General features: G+C 40.0%; 1 protein-coding gene across 9 annotated transcripts in view; it reads right to left on the bottom strand.

Annotated features, from left to right (window-relative positions):
• The window catches only part of LOC132910985 (probable nuclear hormone receptor HR3), a 135,150-nt gene that overhangs the window by 73,184 nt on the left and 42,188 nt on the right, over positions 1–19,778 (bottom strand). For 2 of the 9 annotated variants that reach the window (XM_060967239.1, XM_060967243.1), the window contains exon 1: positions 7,346–8,420. The exons of the other annotated variants lie outside the window; for them this stretch is intronic. The gene's annotated coding sequence lies outside the window, so the exon portion shown is untranslated. Of the gene's footprint in view, positions 1–7,345; positions 8,421–19,778 lie in introns of those variants that run through there. 9 annotated transcript variants of the gene reach the window in all.

Raw genomic sequence — 19,778 nt, 5'->3', positions numbered from 1 at the left:
TTCCGTGCTTTCATGCCGCTTTACAGTGCCTCTCTAGGGCAGGTTGGGATTCACCGTGGAAGGAAGCATCGTCGCGCCGATGCGATGTGCCCACATTCGCGACTCTACTCGCTACATACGTACCTCTTCGTGTAGGTATGTCCCTGCGTATGTCCCTGCGTGCACGTATAACACGTGCATGTGACGAGAATAAATGTGCACGAGGTGTATGCCAGAGAGAGGAACGTGTATCTGTATATGTACGTGTGGTTTTTTGTGTACACCTGCATGAAGAGAGCATGTACATCAGGAGAAGGGAGAAGAGAACCGTGTACATGCAAGGTGTTCGTCATTTACGTTGCGCTCGGTAAGGTGAGTATGTATACATAACTACATGCATGTACATAGACGACGACACACTGCACCCGTGTAATGAACTGTGTCACCGTGATTTGTAGTCCAACAGGGATGTGCACGTGTGTGACGTAGCGGCCGGTGTACACGCCAACGGTGTTACGCAATAACTGCGACGAAAGCGCGCGCGAAAAAATCGCGACTCCCTTATATACGCGCCTACATATGTATACGTAAATATACGGCGGTCCGGAGTGTACACCGGAGTACTCTAATGAACCGTATCGCTGCTATATTTAGTGCACCGGTAAACACGCCGCTACGCTAATCCGTAGATACTGCACGCACTCCTATCATTGTATAATCACGCAAAAAACACCATATATGTATCTGTGTGTACCATGATCGACGTTGCTATAGTAGTTTCGTCCGTGCACTGTTCTGCAAGTATTTTCATGTGTATAAGTATGAGTACTCATACATAGACATACAGGCGAAGAGAACCCTGCTGCATGGTTGCAACCACGACCTACACACCGAGACGAATAGCGAACCCGCTATTATATATGGTTTGCAGCGGAGAACGAGTAGAGAAGAGAAAAAGATGAGACGGTGTATAGCCTGGTACGTGGAACAGAAAGAGATAGGCTTATAGAGAAAGAGAGTAGGCACACGATGGAAAAGAAGGAAGAAAGGAAGAGCGGAAGGAACGAGGGAGAGATAAAGAGGGAGATGGTGTACCGTAGTACGGGCTACATTCTGTCGGCCCCACTAGCCCACTGACTCGTTGCCTCGATGCACTCCTCGTTCCTTCTTTCCCTCTCCTCTACACACGGTCTTCTTCCCTCTTTTCTCGCTCTATTCTCCGCGGCTAGCGGGCCTCCTCGTTCGCCACGCGTCCCGTCGAACATGCACGTTTATACGGTATATATACGTAACTCTACACACGCTGATATACATCTATACATTACTCTATCCCTCCTGTATACTGTCTTTCCACCAGTGTTGCTCGAGTTCCGTGCCGGTGTGCTGCGCCTCTACCGATGAAATGGGGTGATAATGAACCGTTAACCCCTTTCGCGACTCGATGCGCGCCGGTTCGCGGTTTTTTTTTTTTTATGAATATATCTCTACACCAGCTATCGGACATCCGACGTTTTCGTTTTGTTCGGTATGCACTACATGGTCGTGTAGCGTGGAATTCTTTAAACATGATACATTTTTCGACTTATGAGAGTTGGTTTCCTTTAAAAAACTTTTTTTTTTTAATATACTTATAACGATAGATAGATCGCAATATAAAGCCTTCATTTTCTTGATAAATATTGAATTTCTTATACAATTTAGCACATGTATTTCTAACGGCTGTAATATTCATTCAGCATTTTTATACAGAAATCAAAAACGTATTCATACGTTAATTCGTAATACGATTAATACACGACTTAATATGTAATATAAAAAGTAATGTGTAATGAAACTTTGCAAAACAATATACTACTTATATAATTATCCAGGAAATAATGAATATAGAGCAAGTTCAATCTTTCTACACGCAAAATTCTTCCTTAAAGCGTATCCAAAGTGTAACTATTATTCTATTCCGAAACACCCTCCAAATCCAAATCAAAGCGACATAACCAACGAAACATCGAACACGGGTGTACTAGCCATACCGGCGATGAACGTCGAGATGGCGTTCGTTAACGATCCTCCAATTCATCTATGCATCTATTATTGTGCGGTTAGCACGCTTGCCGCGCGACAATGTGTAAACTCCTGGTCGATCTTCGTTAGCTCTGATGCAGACGAATGATGCGACGTTGTTCTGATTGTACGGTGGTAATACTATGCAATTCGAGTACTTTATATTTTCCATAGTTGTATTATATTTCCAATAGCCGGATTTGTGCGCATTGTATCACTAAACGTATGAAATTGTCAAATCGCGCAGCATCGAAATCTTTTTCTACATTCCTGTACGCTGCATCTTGGAGAAATGAACAAACATTACTGTTGAAACTTTACAAATGACACGTTACGAGAATGATGGAACCGACGACGTGAAAACGTTAAAAACATCGAATAGAGAACGTGAAAACATTAAAATGATCGAATGGACAATCTGAGGCAACGATATATCTTCGTTTCACTGGACTATTCGATAGATCGATATATTTTTAATGAATGCACACGATCGTAAAACCTGCTATTAGGTTTGAGTTAAATTTGGCTGAGATTTAGGTCAGGTTTGGGTTAGCAAGACGAAAATTAGCCCCTGCTTCTAAATTCCAGTATAAATTACCCATACGGTGCCGTGATTTAGCACTGATGACTATGCAATTCGTCATCTTTATACTTTTAATATTAACACTTTCAGAGTGATCAAAATCACCAACTCGTAACTTCTCTATAAATTTTATAAATTTATAATTGAATTTTTAGGACTTTAAATATCTGTCTTTGTAAATACATAAAATCATGCAGTCTCGCTATTAGGAATATTGACGTATCAAATCAAATAGGGCTAAATCGTAATAAAATCATATTTCTCGTCTACACCAAGCATCATCACGACTGAAACGAACGCATAGGCTGATATCCGGCGCGAAGTCTTTCTCTCGTCAATTTTACGCGTTCCACGTGACAAGAGGATCCGCGACGCACCGCGTGCAGAAATTGAAAAACGCGGGTCGAAGCTACGCTAAAGCGGTCGACGCGTTCCTGCGGCACTTCGTAAACTATAGCCCGAGCCCGGCCGCTGTACGTGTGTATCCCCGGTGCACGCGTGTGTCTGTGAATTACTTTCGCCCCGGGGGGCATCGCATCTTATTTAGGTCGTGTACACCGAGCGTATACTTTGGTTCTGGCACGAGCGTGCCGGCGTTATTACGGCATCGCTGCCGCTGCTGCTGCTGCTGCTGTTCTGTCCGACACACTGAGGGACGCAGGTGATTCGCTTATACACACTGCACCGCGTACAAACGCACGAGTTTTGTCATTGCGTTTCACCAGCTAAGATGGATAACGACTTTCCAAGGTGATGCTTCAATTGAGATCACTGAACAGGTGATACGAGTATATGGGATGTATGGGATATTAGCTGATTGATTGAAGCGTTGTTTGTTGTGAAAATGATGTTTGTTAGAAAACTTAATGAATATACGAATGAAATTACGTGAATGAAAATTCTAGTGCCTATGTTATATGTTGATAAATAAATCTTAAATAAAATTTATATACTTCTATATTAGAAAAAATGGCATACTGTCGATTCATAGATATTCGTAGATTTTAGGACTCTTACGAAAGATGAACTAAATCTGGAAAGTTATTAAGAATCAGTATTATATAAGGACCAACAGAATAATTTTTAATTCATTATCTGTTCATAACTCACAGCTGCAAGTAATTTGTACATATTTTTACTATATACCTTCAATCATCATCTAGCATCAATACAAAATTTTTAAAATCGATTAATCCTTTTCTTAGTAATTTATGTCAATTATTACGAGATCAGTAGGTGTCCTAATACTAATGAACGGGGGTGTAGGTAGTAGTACGTACTCATTCGGATGAATAGTAGACTCGACAATCTGACTAGTGATTTATGATCCCATGTAGGTTGCCGAACACCTGAAGGGAATTTTATTGCCGTCAAGGCAATAAATACAGGCAACAATCTGATTGATAAATTTTTCATTTAATCACGATAATCAAAACTGAGTTAACAAATCAATCTCTGAATATCTGAACATGTTATATACCACTGACGACTTTCTGATTGTTATACTTATGCAAAATTAAACACAGATAATGATCCGCAGATTTGCGATTACGATTCGAAGAATCAGAACTGACATAAAAGTTGTTACGCACTCGAACTATAACTCGAATACTGGTTCCAAAAGTTTAATACTTTAATTGCTCGTATTGGAAGATAATTACAGGCAATTTGGAAGAAGTGGTTGGAAATAGCAATGTACCTCCGCAATCTTCTTAAGATTGTTTCTTTCTTCCTTTTGTAGTAGAAAATATATCAATTATTATAATCGTAGAATTTTAATACACCTAATTATAGCTTATTTTATAGCAAACACTTTTACATCAGTAGAACTTACTAATGTAAACAGAATAGTTCCTGTCACGAGGAAGAAATTTTAACGAATTCTTTGTTAATTCAATAAATCTCATTGAAGATAAATAACGACAGATGTAATTGTTAAGTTTTATTCGAAAGTGACAGTCCGATTGAGATTATTTCGAATCGATGATCACGAAAGACATACATTAACGAGAGTTTCGATTGTGCTACAGTCGCAAACAACTTTTCCCGTTTCATATTGCGGCACATAGGTATTTCCGCTTGCATCATGGGGACATCGTTAGAGATAAGAAATTACGAGTATCCACGGCTCTAATGTGCTCGAGAATTATGCTTTCTTAATTACTCCGATCCACGTGGCATTTTATCGAGGACTTTCATTCAGAAGTCAACGACACCAACCTGCGTAACAAGTAAGCCACCAATATTTATTGGAAACGAGAAAGCGGCTGACGTCCAATAATCCAATTAAAAACACCTTAGGAAACTATTTTGATTATGATTGCGATTTAATTTTCTACTCGGCCAAGTTGATAGCCAAGAATGTTACACATCCAGTATTTTAACGTTACGAAATGTAATTAAGAATAATCAGAGTGCCACTTATGCGATATTATCTATAAATGTTAAGCCCAGTTTTTTAAAACTATCCTAATGCATAATCTGTGTCATTAGAATTTATTATTATTTATCATCTTGATTCTTCATATTTGTTATTTTTAACCATTTTTATATTCATAAATATTTCTTGTCGTTCGATTAATAATTTTTGAACGACTTATATTATACATTTTTTTTAAAATCGTTAGATTGAATACTGACGAAATGTAATACAAGGAAAAAAACTGCGATTATTTTTAACTGTGTTGAATTGTAGATCTTCAATTACTTGCACAGTTTTCTAATTTTAGATCATTCTATTTTAACAATATCTAAACGGACGTAATTTCTTGTAAAACATACAATAGAGACGTTTAAGAAACCACCAAATGCCACTTAAAAACACTGATAGAGACCAGAGGAAGAGAACCACAATGTTTTACGCTCAATTATCTTCAGACATTTGCGAATAAATTCGCAACTTTGAGTCATTTTACCATAATTATTTTTTATTATACTTTATCTTTTATAATTCACGCAACAAAATTTTTTAAGAATCGTCGAAAGATAGAAGAAAATCACTATGCTTTACGCTCAATTATACGAACATAATTTGTTGTAACTTGCATCAGAAGGTCTTTTACCTGGAAAGACGAGTTAACTCAAATACCTAATCATTCCGACATAATAATTTCTCTATTTAGAGATACTGTATTTTTCAACGTGTCATATCATTTCTGTTACGAATAAATTACATTGCATTTACATTTGCAAAGAGTAAAACCAACACACTTAATAAAATAAAATCTTATTATTATATATCTTTATTTATTTCTAATTTCGTAGTTATAGGGAAAACGATCCCAGTTAACAACAGTTAAAAACAAACAAGCTAGACAACAACGAAACGTAAACTAAAGAAGGAAACCAAAATACTTTACATCCAATAACAAATTTTGAAACATTTACGGATAATTTTCTCAAATGTTCTCAATTTCCTTACATAATCAATAGATCATCGTAGTGACAATACTCAAGGATATTATACCAAAACACTCTGACGAGTGTTAATAAGTATATAATATAATAATAATAATGGTATAATAAGTCTCTTTCAAAACCTTTAAAACCCGACGCTCCCAAAAATCTCTAAAAACCAGCATAAATTAATACGAAATAATCAATGAATCGTCTTAACCATAATATTTAGGAATATCATTGCCAAATATACTGACGGGTTTTCGAAAAATCCTAAAATTCTCAGTTTCTCAAAACTAGTCCTGGAAACTAGTCCAGAGAAGAAAATTTATAGAGCAGCTGTTTCGACTTCCGGTTAACGGTACTTCCGTCCCCGAAGATCGTATTCGGGGCGCGCAAAACAAAAGGAAAGGTAGCGTGTATTGCGCGCAACTTGGTGCGTGTCAGCGACGAAAATCGAGATGAGAACCCGCGCTTTCCCGTTCGCCTGCGTGCGATGCCAATGCGCATGCATACACGCGAGTAAGTAAGTACACTGCACGCAGCGGCGTCGCGCGCACGCATGCACGCACGCACACAGCCGATCGGCCGCGAGCGTATCGCCGCGCGCGCAACGTAGGTATTACTTAATAATATCCATAACCGGGAGGTAAATGGAAGTGTAGGCGGGACGGGGGGAGGGAAAGACAGAGGCGAAGAGCGAGAAAGAGCGAAACACTTGCGAACGAGGAGGCACATCGCGAGCCAGAGAAAGATAGGACGAGAAAACAGGGGAACATTCACAGTCGCATGAAAGGAGCGTCAAGCGTTCGGGAGAAAATAAATAAAATTCGTATAAAATGAGGTATAAAAAGAGAAAAGGAAAAGAATCGAGAGAAGGAATGAGGAAGGAAAGGTCGAATGGAAAATGCTAAAAAAGGAAGAGTTTCCAATTTAAATCGTGGTTTCTTTCGAAACGGAGGAACTCAATCAGTAGAAACTGACAAATGGCACGGTAAACAAGTGGAAACGGTAGAGATCTCGCAATGTCGACACGCAAGCACGACTATCGAGAGCTTCTCCGATCGTTAGCTGGTGAATGTAATCGATGCTAAAAATACGATCGAAAACGTCACTTGCATCTCGATCGCCGTGCCCCAAATACCACTAAAAATTTCCGAATGAAACACGAACCTCCCCTTACATTTATCCTATATACTAGGTCGGGAGAATCAGATCTAATACGACAAGGTACAAAATAATATGAGTCCATCTACCACGATTATATCAGAACCGAGCGAAACGACGAGTTGATATACAATAAACACGTAAAATCGTGAAACCCACCACTTCTACGTAAGTTGCCCTCCGAGACGTCAACCAGGGAGTGCACGATACCTTTGGTCGATCCAAAAATCACCAGGTTGGCGATAGCGATCCTCCCTTATCACAGAAATGTAACCCTGTCACAATAGCTGCGTGTGTGTCGAGGCCGGTGGTCTCGACGCATCGTTCACTTTCACTGGTGAACCGGCCGTGGATACCGGGGACCACGGTGCACACACGGCTGTAGCTGCACACGCTTCTCGCTGAGGAACGTTCGCCACGCGAAGGGGTGAGAGCACTCTCCGCGTCGAGAAACGTCGATATCTTTTTTTTCCCCCTCTTGCCAGCCGCCACTCGCAGCGAGTCCCAGTGTGTCCGATAACGGGGCTAAATCGTTCGTTATACTTCCAAAGAGGATCCGCCAACGATCTTTCTTCCCTCTGACCGACTGTCGACGGTCGTCGTGTTGCGACCGGGGCGTCGACTGACACTCGCGGACAGTCACGACCCCATCCCTGCGACTTTCCACGCACGAGGATCGCTGAGAGCGCGATCGAACCGAGCCGATAAAGGGGATGACTCCGTAGTCTCGCGTGCCATCGGTTCTCCACGATCCACGACCGATTTCCGCTTGAACCCCCTTACTGTCGTCCAACGTACGTATATCCCCTGTCACTCACCACTCGCGGATCTTCAACCCCCTTACCCTTTTTTCCCCTCGTGTTAGATTATTTTTATATATACATATACATTTATATGTATATATAAGATTCTTTATTTTTTCTTTCAATCCAATAATCTCTACTATATCTATATATGCATGTGTATACATGCGTAGGCACGACGATTTAAAGCACTCGATTCGATCGTACGATATTACGGCATATGTAAAAAAAACTGCCCGTTACACGTTCTCCAACGATCGGGACGATCTGGCCGCGTGTCGTTACATCGGTCGCAACGCGAAGCTCACACTTTGCACACGAACGTTATTTAAAGACCGGTAAAAGAGCCGTGCCGTTTCTGATGTAACTGTCCCTTGAACGTGACGAACACAGTACTTGCGCTACCGTGGCTCCGGGTTGACTGGTGCGCGCCGCGCAAGACCGGAGAGAGCCAGCCCCACCGTGACACTATCGCCCTCTCGCTCGGTCCTAGCGTGTCTCTCCCTCCGACTGACTACAAAGGGAGCGAGAGAGAAAGAGAGGGAAAGCGTGAGCGCAGAGAGGCAGCGAGGAGGGCTCGACAGAGAGGGTACGGGAGTGGGGTGGTGGGACGCGATAGGGAGATTACGTGGAGGGAGGAGGGAGAATCGAAAGGGACGAGGAGGGTGAGAGAAAGAGAGACGAGAAAAGAGAGAGTTAGCAAGGCGAGCAGATCCAGCAGAGTGCCGGAGGGGCGAACTAACTGAGGAACTCTATGTGTGTATGCAGCTATCTGTCCTTAAGACAGACCGAGGGGGTTGAAACGGTGGAAAAAAATACACGGTAGAGACGCGGAGGGTGGTTCCTGACCGGTCGCGGACACACTCGCGAGTCGAGTGATTGTTGTAAACAGGAAAGGGTTGGCGTAGGTCGTCCCCCTGGCCTGCTTTTTCCTCCATGTGATCGTCGGAGTTTTCGAGGTCTGCGTAGCGCGAGAGAGGAAAAAGCGTGGTAGCGCAGCCGTCCTTTGTGAAAATCGCCGCGCGTCACCACGTCCGGGGGTTGAAGATGCGGTTTCGCCAACTCCATTTGAAATGGACTTTTTCGTCTAATGCAGGCGGTTTTAAGAATCTTTCTCTTTTTTTGTTTTTTCGGGTTGGGGGGCGGAGGAAGAGAAAGTGAAAACGGAGAGAGTGGAATAGGGACAGAGGTACAATGGAAGTGTGGATACTTAGGAGTTCAAAAGAGCTTTAAAAGAAGGGGGTGAACGAGGGAAGCATCGACAGAGTGTACGAAGAAACGAGATGCATTTCGTCGTGCCCGTAAATATAAAGTACCATGCGGTCACAAAAGAAAGGGAGGATTCTCAAAGGGGAGAAGCAGGTTGAGATAGGCTGGTCTCTCTTATTTCTTCGTCTTTTTTTTTTTCTAACAATAGTTCGCGCTCATTACGTTTTCATCATCAGGGTGATGTCACGAGCTAGGAAGCTGTCGTCGCTCCAAAGCCGGAACTTCTCTCGTTCCTAGGGATTTCCGGAAGGAAATTAATTTGCTCTCACGGCGAGCGTTTAATTTATTACCCTTGAACATTGCGAAGTCTTAGAGAGGAATGCAACGGGAGAGGCTCATAGTGGAAGTCGCAACACCGTAAAAATATAAAGAAAAATTTCTTTATTTCTTTCGTAGGCGTTAATAAAATAAGAAGGGATGGATTACCGACACTGAAGAATATCGCAGCTTATCCTATAAAAAATTCTTCCGGGATATATCCAACACGGAAGAAGCTTTAGAAAGAGGTGGCACGTTTAAAGGGAAACAAGTGGAGCAACGTCGTAAGCAGATCGAGAAGAATATACGAGTGCGGAAACTTGTACGATAGGAGATGCGCGTGTCGAAGAGTGAAAAATAAGGAGAGAACAGCGAATAACTTAAAAATCAAACACCAGGCACTTAGAAAACACAAGGAGAATTATGAAAGTGTAACATTGTATGTTATTATCTAACTGAAATGTATTATACATTACATTTCATAGAATGAATTATATTTAATACATCATATATTAGTATAAATGTATGAACAAGCCATACTAAATAATTAATATTTTGTATATTATGAAATATAATACGTTGAATAAATTCACATTGAACTATTGCGTGCTTCCATTCTTATTATTTTGATTCATTAAACGTTTTAAAATCAACTACTGCTATTTAACAATGAACTTTATTACGCGTAGCATTTCTGCACTCCATTTCCGCGTGGAAGGTGAAATATTTACGTTCATGTGCAATTTTATACAGTTGAAAAGCATCCTCGTTTTACCACGACGTCATTGAATCTCCGCTGAAAGCGTCGCCACTCGTCCTGGTCAAAGTAAAAAAGTTACTCTGGTTTTCGCTCGCGAAACTTACTCGTCACACAGAATCAACCATTCATTGGAAAGGAACGCGCCACTTTACGGGGGCGAGGAGGAAAATCTCCTCCTTAAAGTGGTAGACGAAAGATTCGCATTTGCATACTGAAACATTGATATTAATAAAAGAAGAAAACCAAATTTTTCAAGGGAGCAGAGAGGCGGCTGAGGGCTCACGAAATTCCAGATAAAACGGAAAACGAAACAAAATGGCCCGTTCCGCAGGAAACGAATAGACTAGGGGGAGGGTAACTTGCATGTAAAAGGAAGAAACCGTTAAAAAGGGAGGAAAGGAACAGGAAACTAAAGAGCCTCCACGAGATCGTGCTACAGCGTATAGAGAAAAAAGAAGTGGAAAGGAGAGAAACTCAGAGAAACAGGGTCACGTTCGGGTAGGTCACTCACCCTCTTTAGGTTGCCACTATTTATTTTGCAACGAACCGATAAAACTTTTTGGTTTAAATTAAATTGACTGACATCAACTCTTTAACCAGTACATTAAATCTTTTTAAGAATAAAGAACAATTATATCTACTTTAGGTCATCATTATTTATTTTGCATCGAATAGATAAAACTTTCTAACTTAAACAAAACAGATTGATAATTGGCATTAAGTTGCGAATATTTATATATTTATGAGAAATTTAAATGTACAAAAATGTACGAACTATGCGAAGCAAAGTACTCCTTATAATTAAAATATGAAGCGTACCTTTTTTTAAGTAACATCTTCTTAATTGCATTCTAAATATCGTGTCTTTAAGAAAGACGTTGAATTTGTCTCAATGGATCTATCCTGTTTCTTATAACAAAGGGGACTCGCACCCTCTTCGTATTCTCATTATTCGTTTCGCATCGAGCCGATAAAACTTTGCGACTTAAATCAGATTGATTGATATCGTGTCTTTAAGGGATCTTCTTAAAGAAATAATATTTAAAGACTTTTAACGGATCTATCCTTTTTATTCTAACAAAGAAGAATCGCAAGATCGGAGGAAAATTGAATTTCCATAAAGTTTCTATTGACATCGGAGGGCCATGAAAGAATGAAATTTCTTTCCGATTCCGCAAATTACCGGCGGCGATGCAAGAAGTTGCTCCCCGTTAACTCCGAGAGAAACGAAAAGGGAAGGCAGTGGCTCAATTATGATGGACGAATGTACGATAAATAGGAAAGTTCAGCTTGAATATTATACAAGTTCGTCCCTCTAGAAAAAGGCAGATAGAAGGTTGAGCGGAGAGTAGCGGAAGAAGGAGCGAAAAAGAAAGGGAACGAATAAAATTGCTTCGCGTAGCATGCAACGAGGACATACCTCGGCCATACTTTTTCAGAATTATAATTTAGCATGAAGTTAACTTCGGACGAATGTAAACGCTCCCGACGTATTCTTTTTTTTTTGCATCCTCTTTCTCTCTTTCTTTCTTGTGCTTCCCTCTTCTCGCCCCTTTTTTATGGAGACGTTGGCTCTTTAATACGGAAGAAAGAAAGCTGAAAAATGACGGTAGAAAGTGGAAGAGCCCAGGGTATTCAGCCACAAATGCAAATGTCCTACGGCTCGCAGTAAATATAACCATAGAAGAGTATACCGCGTTTCAGCTTCTTTCTACGTCATTTGCTGACATAATTACAACGTTTTTTCAGTCGCTCATAGACAGACATTAGCCTAGGATCAAACTTACCTCGAACGAACCTTCTTTCATCACTCCATTATTCCATCGTTATAAACAGGCTTGATCAACCAAAAAATTACTCATTTATATTCAAATCTATACGATAACGAATTTAATTACCATAATCATTCTCACTCGAGAACCATCCCCATTGACATTTCATTTTCATCCTCCCACAGCGAACGTTGATCCGAAATACCAAGCAGGTGATTGCCAAGCGACAACTCCCATCCCAACTTTCTACTTTCATCTTTCTACCCTCTTGATAAGGTATTCATTTAAATTTTCGAGGGCTTTCGCGGAAAGTTGTCCGATTTTCCTGTGACGAACGAGAGGCATGTTCTACGAGCGGCGCACGCACTTGCCACGAGACGATCGATCTCACGAGGGATCGATCGGCAGGGATGACGCCTATAGGCGTTATGTATACACGACAAGGAAGGTACACCCATCGACTGGCTACCACCGTTAACCCTAATCAGGAGTCCAGAGGCTGCGTCGAATACAAAGAAGCCCGGCTGTTGTTCAGCCGCACGATCTGAATTAACTCGCGAACGCGGAACCGGGCGTGCAACCACACCGACGAGAATGCAAAGGAGCGATGAACCAGTCGTTCTTTTACGCCCGTGGAACATTACGCGGAACGGTACCTGTTTCTTCGTATGTTCAACGATGAAAGATTCACGTGGCACCGCGTGAATACTGAAGCCTCCGAATAAAAGGAAGCGAGTAAAACAGGATCTTCGCGGTTCTTTCTCGGTTTTTTTTCTTTGGTTTTCTTAAATCTTCGGCTCTTTGCCCGATTGCGTTTGTTGGGTTTCTTCTTTGTTTCGTTCCAGGTGTGCCAGCTATTGAACGGTAAGTGTCAAATATCGTTACATCGAGGCAGGTGAAACGGAAGATATACGGTGATCTAGGGAAAGTTGAAGTTTTAGGGTTTTAACAGATCTCTCGTTCTCGGATCTTTTATTCGATTTATTTTTTGCACGCGTTAACACTAGGAGTAGAAAGTAGTTAAATGATATCAAATATTTTCGCAGTGAAAGTTGCTTGAACTCAAGCTGCTCGTTACTGTCATTTACTAAATTTGAATTTTACCAGTTTTCGAGTGAAGTTGATGTCCTTTCAACTATTTCTTGGAACACGAAGCACAATTTGAATTTGTTGTGAATTATGTACAATCTGAGTTACAAACTAATGAAAGTACGTGTTTTATTTTAAATGAACTACATTTATTATTTCAATAAAGTATCAGCTTCTTTGGTGTCACTTTAGGTATCCGTTAGTTTTCTTGTTTTGCCTCAAGATACAGATAACTTGACTTATATATACACAAACTTAAATTGAAATTACTTGATACAAGTGGTTTAAAAAAAAGTAACTTGGCTAATCTGAACAAGGATTTACCGTTTTAATCGTCGAAATCGATAAATTCGTTTGATCATAGTATAATATTTTCCTTTTTTTGCAACGCACAAACGAATATTCAGATCGTTGTATTTTACTTTTTATCTATTCTATTTATTCTACAAACGTTTTATTGGATTTTCTGCGAAAATCATCTTTTTTTGTGATATTCTCTGTTCCAAGCACAACTTTTAATAACAGTGTACTAGTGGCAAGTGTACAAAACCGATAACAATATAAATGTAGCACAGCCACAGCTCTTGAATTTCCGACATGGTTTTTCGCTATGAAAATGTTTTTATTAAAAGCATAAATGCACTTCGTGTGCAATAAACAAGCTCCAAACAGCGGCACAGGGTGATGGACAGTACCGCTATAAATTCAGTGTTATTTCGGACCTGATGTCCCGTATCATGTGACATCTGTAGCGGAAAACGTGCAAGGGCGTGGAGCTCGAGATATTGCATAGTGTCCATCATTCCAGTGGAACTTCATAATAATGGAAAGTAACCGTGACAGCAAGCAGCTTGTAGATATTACATTCTTCATTGTCCCACGAACATTATCGCCGTGATAGATCATTCGAACGCGTTTAATTTTCCTCCAAGATACGGACGAGATTCTATTACAACATTATATGCCGCTGTTGCACGAATGTTGTAACTTCTTAAGCGATAAAAGATGTTATTTAAACACGTTGAATCATACCGGAAGATTCAAGAAAACGAAATTTATCATACAATTAAGTAAAGTACACTCGGAGCCGAGGTTAAGGGTTAAATATTGAATCCAAGATATCTTATAAACTCGTGAATTGTATTTTTTATTTTCATACAGAATTTTCTTAATAAATGTGTCCAATTTAAAACTATACTTGAGGTATATCGCGACAAGACCGAAACTCCCAAGTCTATATTCTCCTCTTGCACTTTATTTCTTATGAACTCTTTAGCTCTTTTAAGTCTTTTACCTCTAGCTCTTATTCTTCGCGTTTTACGTTTTACTCCTCGACTCTCTTGCTTTGACTCCACTCTCTGTCCCCCGACCGCGCTTTAAAAGCATATTTCACTTCTTTATTTCTCGTCGTGCTTGTAGAACATACACGTATCCGCGAAATTTTCTTTCCATTAATTTGTATACATATATTTCTTTTTTACCTTATTCTCGACTTGATATTCGTCTAGTGGAAAGTTAATTGCAATCTAACAATTAAGAAACTAGCTTTGCATGAATTTTGGATAAATTAAATCTTCTTAAAAGATTTTATATTTTCATTTTAAAGCTAACTAAATATTATTACATTGAAGTTTGTGCTGAAATAAAAAGATAAAAAGAATAAAATAGTAATAAAAATACTTCTCTGAATGTCATAAAATTGCAAGATCTAGATGGGAGGGAAAATAATATTATAAAAGTAAATACCTACATGAAATTCCATAACTACAATGTTAAAAACTGTACTGTGTATAACTTAATAAAATAAAGCGTATAAAAAATTGGTCTGTCCATCACATGTGGAGTGTAACACAATCAGCCCAGTATACTATAAAAATTGAAATCGTACGAATTGTTCGATCACCGCGAACGGACCGACACACGATATCGTACCGTTAGGTCGTCCACCCTCCTGTCGATCTCATTGTCGTTTTGCGCATTATACAGAGATTTCCGTACAGGTACGTGGGAAGATCGATTGATCTATAGCGATCGAATACCGAACCAGAAAAGGACTCCTATTATTACGTACAGCGAAGGCAAAGAGACTCGGTGAACTAACAAGGTTACCTACACGATCGAGATCGTAGGCAAAGGTGCTCGTCATGAATGAATGAGAACTCAGTGAAGAGAGGAAAGTATTATAAAAAAAAAAATAAAGAAATATCCTCGAATCGAGTCATCGCACCCGCACGGAACGACGTATCGCTTTTCGTACGATTTTTCAATAACAAGGGAAGGTTTCCGCTGCAGCGGCCGGCACGCGGGAAACGGAAGAGGAGATGCGTTTATTGTGCTCCTGAACCACTTGTCTTTATAATCTATAGCGTGCATGCTATACGAGAGCTGGATTTACCGTTCGAAAAGAAAAAATATGTCTATATCCTGTATGTATTTAGGTACGGTGTAATGGAATGGCGGCATTTTATTCTAAGTTCTGGGGTGATATAATTATAAAACTGTCGCTAATAATTGAAATACGATGAGAGTTGCTTCATTTCTAATATTATTAAATATTTCTTTCATTATTTAGTCAAAAACATGACGAAGTTAAATTGATTTTCATAGCTTGTCTAAAAAGTAACGAGATCGCGGATACATTAATTATTATCTAAAAATGGTTTAGTTTATTCCATCTAAAATCCTGCAACGTTGGATGTGATTAACCAATGGGTGATTTATATACTATCTATGCACATATATTATAATACAACGTAACCGTATAATTCTGACCGTTTCCTATTAATTGTTTGTTAACAAGAGCATGCCGGGTTTATTATAAAGGAACGATCGATGAAATTCGCAGTGGGAACAATGTGTTTCGTTAGACTGAATCTTTATTACACTAGCAATCGATAAATACAGCTTAAAACAGCTTGTTAAACAGGCAATCATATCCAAAAAGATACGGAACGATCAAATAGTCATACAAATTATCAGATATTGAAAGTGTTATGTCGTCGGCAAAATCATGAAGCATGAAGGTCAATATTCTCGATGGTTCAGTGAAAAAACTAATATCTTCATAAAACAATTTATTATCTTTTATTGGGAGATAATCCGAAATTTATGAAATGATATGAAAGCAATACAAGAGCATGGAGCAGAGATATCAAAGGGGTAGGTAAATATCCGAAATCCGGCGTTGATCAGTCTGTCAGAAGGTGACGATTATCAGCAACGATAGCATTGATTCGGCTTATATAAAATGGTTAGAAAGTTTCATCTCCCGTCGTTCTTGCTTAATTCCTCCTCCTACTCTCGTCGCCTAGTGCTCCCGTGGATAACGAATTTGGTCGGAGACCCTGGCGCGTGTATTCTGTTTACCGGTTCTACCGTGCACGGTGAAACGACGGATTACAGTTATTCACACGCGGTCACTGTCAATGACCCGTATCTTCAACGTTCCTGACTGTCCACGGAAAAGCTATCAGCCGGCTAATGGGTCTGTACACTCGTCGTGAATCAATTAAGCAAATGGAAGACCAGAAATTTTCATAGGGAACTTCGTTTCACAGACTCCCTCGAGAAATATGAAAATTGGGAAGAAAAGGAAAGAAGCGAGTTGAGAACGTTAAAAAGAGAAATCTTAGAAACATATCCGTAACCGTCGAATACGATACAAGCTACGGATACAATCGGAATACAAAAAGACACGGTCGACAAAGAAGGCAGCAAGCTGTCACGAGGATTGCGAGGGAATGCTCTCGGCTCGCACAAAGAGTAACGCCCCTTTCAATCAACTGAAACATAGCCGAAAGTCTCGATATGATCGACTTCGAAAAAATCCGAGGGAACAATTAGAACTCTTTCGAAGCGGCTGTGGAGGATCTTCCAATTTCGACAAACGGAGAAGCTCCTTTCTCGTTCTTCGTCTTTCATGGCTTACTCGGTAACCAGTCAAGAGTTTAGTCAAAGCTAGGCTGCGAGGAGAAAAGAAAACGAAACGAAAGAGAGTAAGAGGAGGAAGAAGAGGTGAAAAAGGAGAAGAGAAATGACAAAAAATTAACAGGAAGGGAAAGAAAGGAGGCGAAAGTGATCGAGGGGTAAAGAAGTCTCGCGTTGCCAAAGTCTTGGACTAGGTTTGAGGCGGAGAAAAAGAGAGCCGGAGAGCGTACTTTCCGCCTTGTCTCGTTCGAGAAAACAAGCCTGACGGCATGGCACTACCGGTGAAGAGCAAAAGAAGACGAAGAGACAGCGAGAGAGGGGTTGCGACGAGAGAGATGACGAGAGCGACGAAACGAAGCGATCGATAGGTATGTATGTATGTACGCGTTATGCATATAGGCGCGATCGATGCGGGCCTAGGCGCTATGAGCGATATATAGGTACGTAGGTAGGTAGGTAGGTAGGTTGGTAGACCATTGAAAGCGTGCAGGGATGTACCGTTAGCCGCGTCACCCGCCGATATATAACTCTGCCCATTGAAATTCCTGTCGTCACCCGAAAACGAGCAGCTCCGCTCGTAGAATTGCCGGCGAAAGATCGCGCAATCGCTCCCCGTCGTTCGCGCGACGTTTTCACCAAAGCGACATTCGAACCAGAGTTTTCTCGAAAATTTTATTACGTTTCCCGCGGCTGAAGCCTCCGTCGAATGACAATCGATCCGCGTACGCGACAATCGAATTTTTTCAAGCAGCTGCGTCTTCGCAGGAATTACTTTCTCTTCGGGACACTGTATGCATCAGCTTTATGAAACTTTCGTGAAACTTTTATGGATCTTGAAAGTTGTTTCTTTTGGAGTAGAATTTTATATACTACTTCGAGGATGGTTTTAATGTATTATCTTTGGAGGTTTCGTTCGGAGTGGAGCTAGAGAAGGAGAGACAATTAACGCGTTCTTTAGAGGTCACGATCGCGCAACAATGCCATCGTACAATGTCCAATTAAGAGAGAAAAAAATATTTTATACGATTTCAATCGAGGTTCCACTCACAGAGATCCGGATTGTTTTCGCGGCAGGGACACGGCGCGATCGCGTAATCGGCTTGCTCGTGAAAGCGACGTATCACCAAACTCGATGACTTCATCGCGATTTTTTTTGGGAATCTGAAAATTTCACCAACATAGTCTCCACCTGCTTCATTGTCGTAACATGTGCACCGACCGTTGCAATGAAAACTGATATAATGCGGAGAATAATTTGTAATATGCTTATAAAATTATAACTGTGACACAATAACATAAATTATAATTTTTATAAATCTCGAATAATGAATCTAATGGGTTGTTAAGAACATGTATCGGAGCACTTGGAAATTATTCTATATAATCACTGTGGGTTTTAAAGAAACTATCTGTGAATTTCAAAGTTAAAGAAAATGTGGTAGATCACCTTAATAAAGAAAAACCATTTCCAAATTCCTTTACCAGCAACATACATATAGCAACAACGTTGCGGTCGTATCGGTTGCCATTTACCGATGCTGGATTTACCTGTTTCTTTAATTAAGTAGGGCGGTTGACGAGATTTTCCCCTCTATAGGGGACCATAAACGAAAGTCTCCGCCCGCTTATTCCCCGCCGCGCCGCTTTGAAATTCATTGCCATTTGCAGACAGCGGTACCTGCTCGCAGCGAAATGAATCGAGACATTGTCGTAGGCAGCTTTCTCGTTGGAACAGGCGGGTTCATTGCACGGTTTCGGCACTGTAACAAGACGCGAGGTGAAATTTACAACGAGCACAGTCATAAATTAAATTGCGACGAACGCGAGTCCGATCGCACGCATTGACTGTCGTTCTTCTCGAGACCTGGTCAATTCACGCTCGTCAACAGGATCAACCCGTCTTTGGGCTATTGATTGTGTATTTTTTTTTTTTTTTTTTTTGGCTAGCTTTTCTTTAGCTGTTGTCTGATTGTCCTACCTTCCTTTAGCTTTCTCGTTTTAGTGATTTGGTTTATGGTATCTAATCTTTGGACGTTGGACGATTTCTCCGACCTCGCATCTATTCTGTTACGCGATTTGGGAATTTCGGGAATTTTAGCTTTCTGCGAACGTGTTACGAGAATTTGTACGTCTCAGATGTGAATAACAATGAATTTATGGGTTCGATGATGGAATATTAATCACATAAACATATTTATGTGGCCATGGGAAGGAGGATAGATGGTTATGATACTTAAAATGTTAATGATGTATCAGGTATCGTTCTATGAATTCTAAGAGATCTTCAAAGTAGAATTAATCACTTTAATCATAATAATATTATTTTAATATTATTTTCAATTTACGTTTTCTACCAGTGAAAATTGTTATTGTTAACAGACTTCTGGATATTAATATTATATTAATATCGACTTTTATCTTCTGCATAGAATATCCTATTTCCGCTTGAATTTCTCCATCCCATATATTCATATTTAACTTTATACTTAATTTCATCTAATGTAAACCCTTTCCAATTTTTATTTTATAAGTAATTATACTTCTACAATTTCCTGGTATCTATAGAATAATACCTTACTAATATTTAGGTACATCTACACAGATTTTGACCATTTTCTACCATTTTCTAATATTTAGACATGTAACCGAACCATTTAATTCTTTCAAGGATTATGTCCGGTTATGTTTCACGGATATACAGACATCATAATTTT

The sequence above is a fragment of the Bombus pascuorum genome, chromosome 9 (genome assembly GCF_905332965.1).
Source record: "Bombus pascuorum chromosome 9, iyBomPasc1.1, whole genome shotgun sequence".
Lineage (NCBI taxonomy): Eukaryota > Metazoa > Arthropoda > Insecta > Hymenoptera > Apidae > Bombus > Bombus pascuorum.
This window is presented reverse-complemented; position numbering and strand designations above follow the sequence as displayed.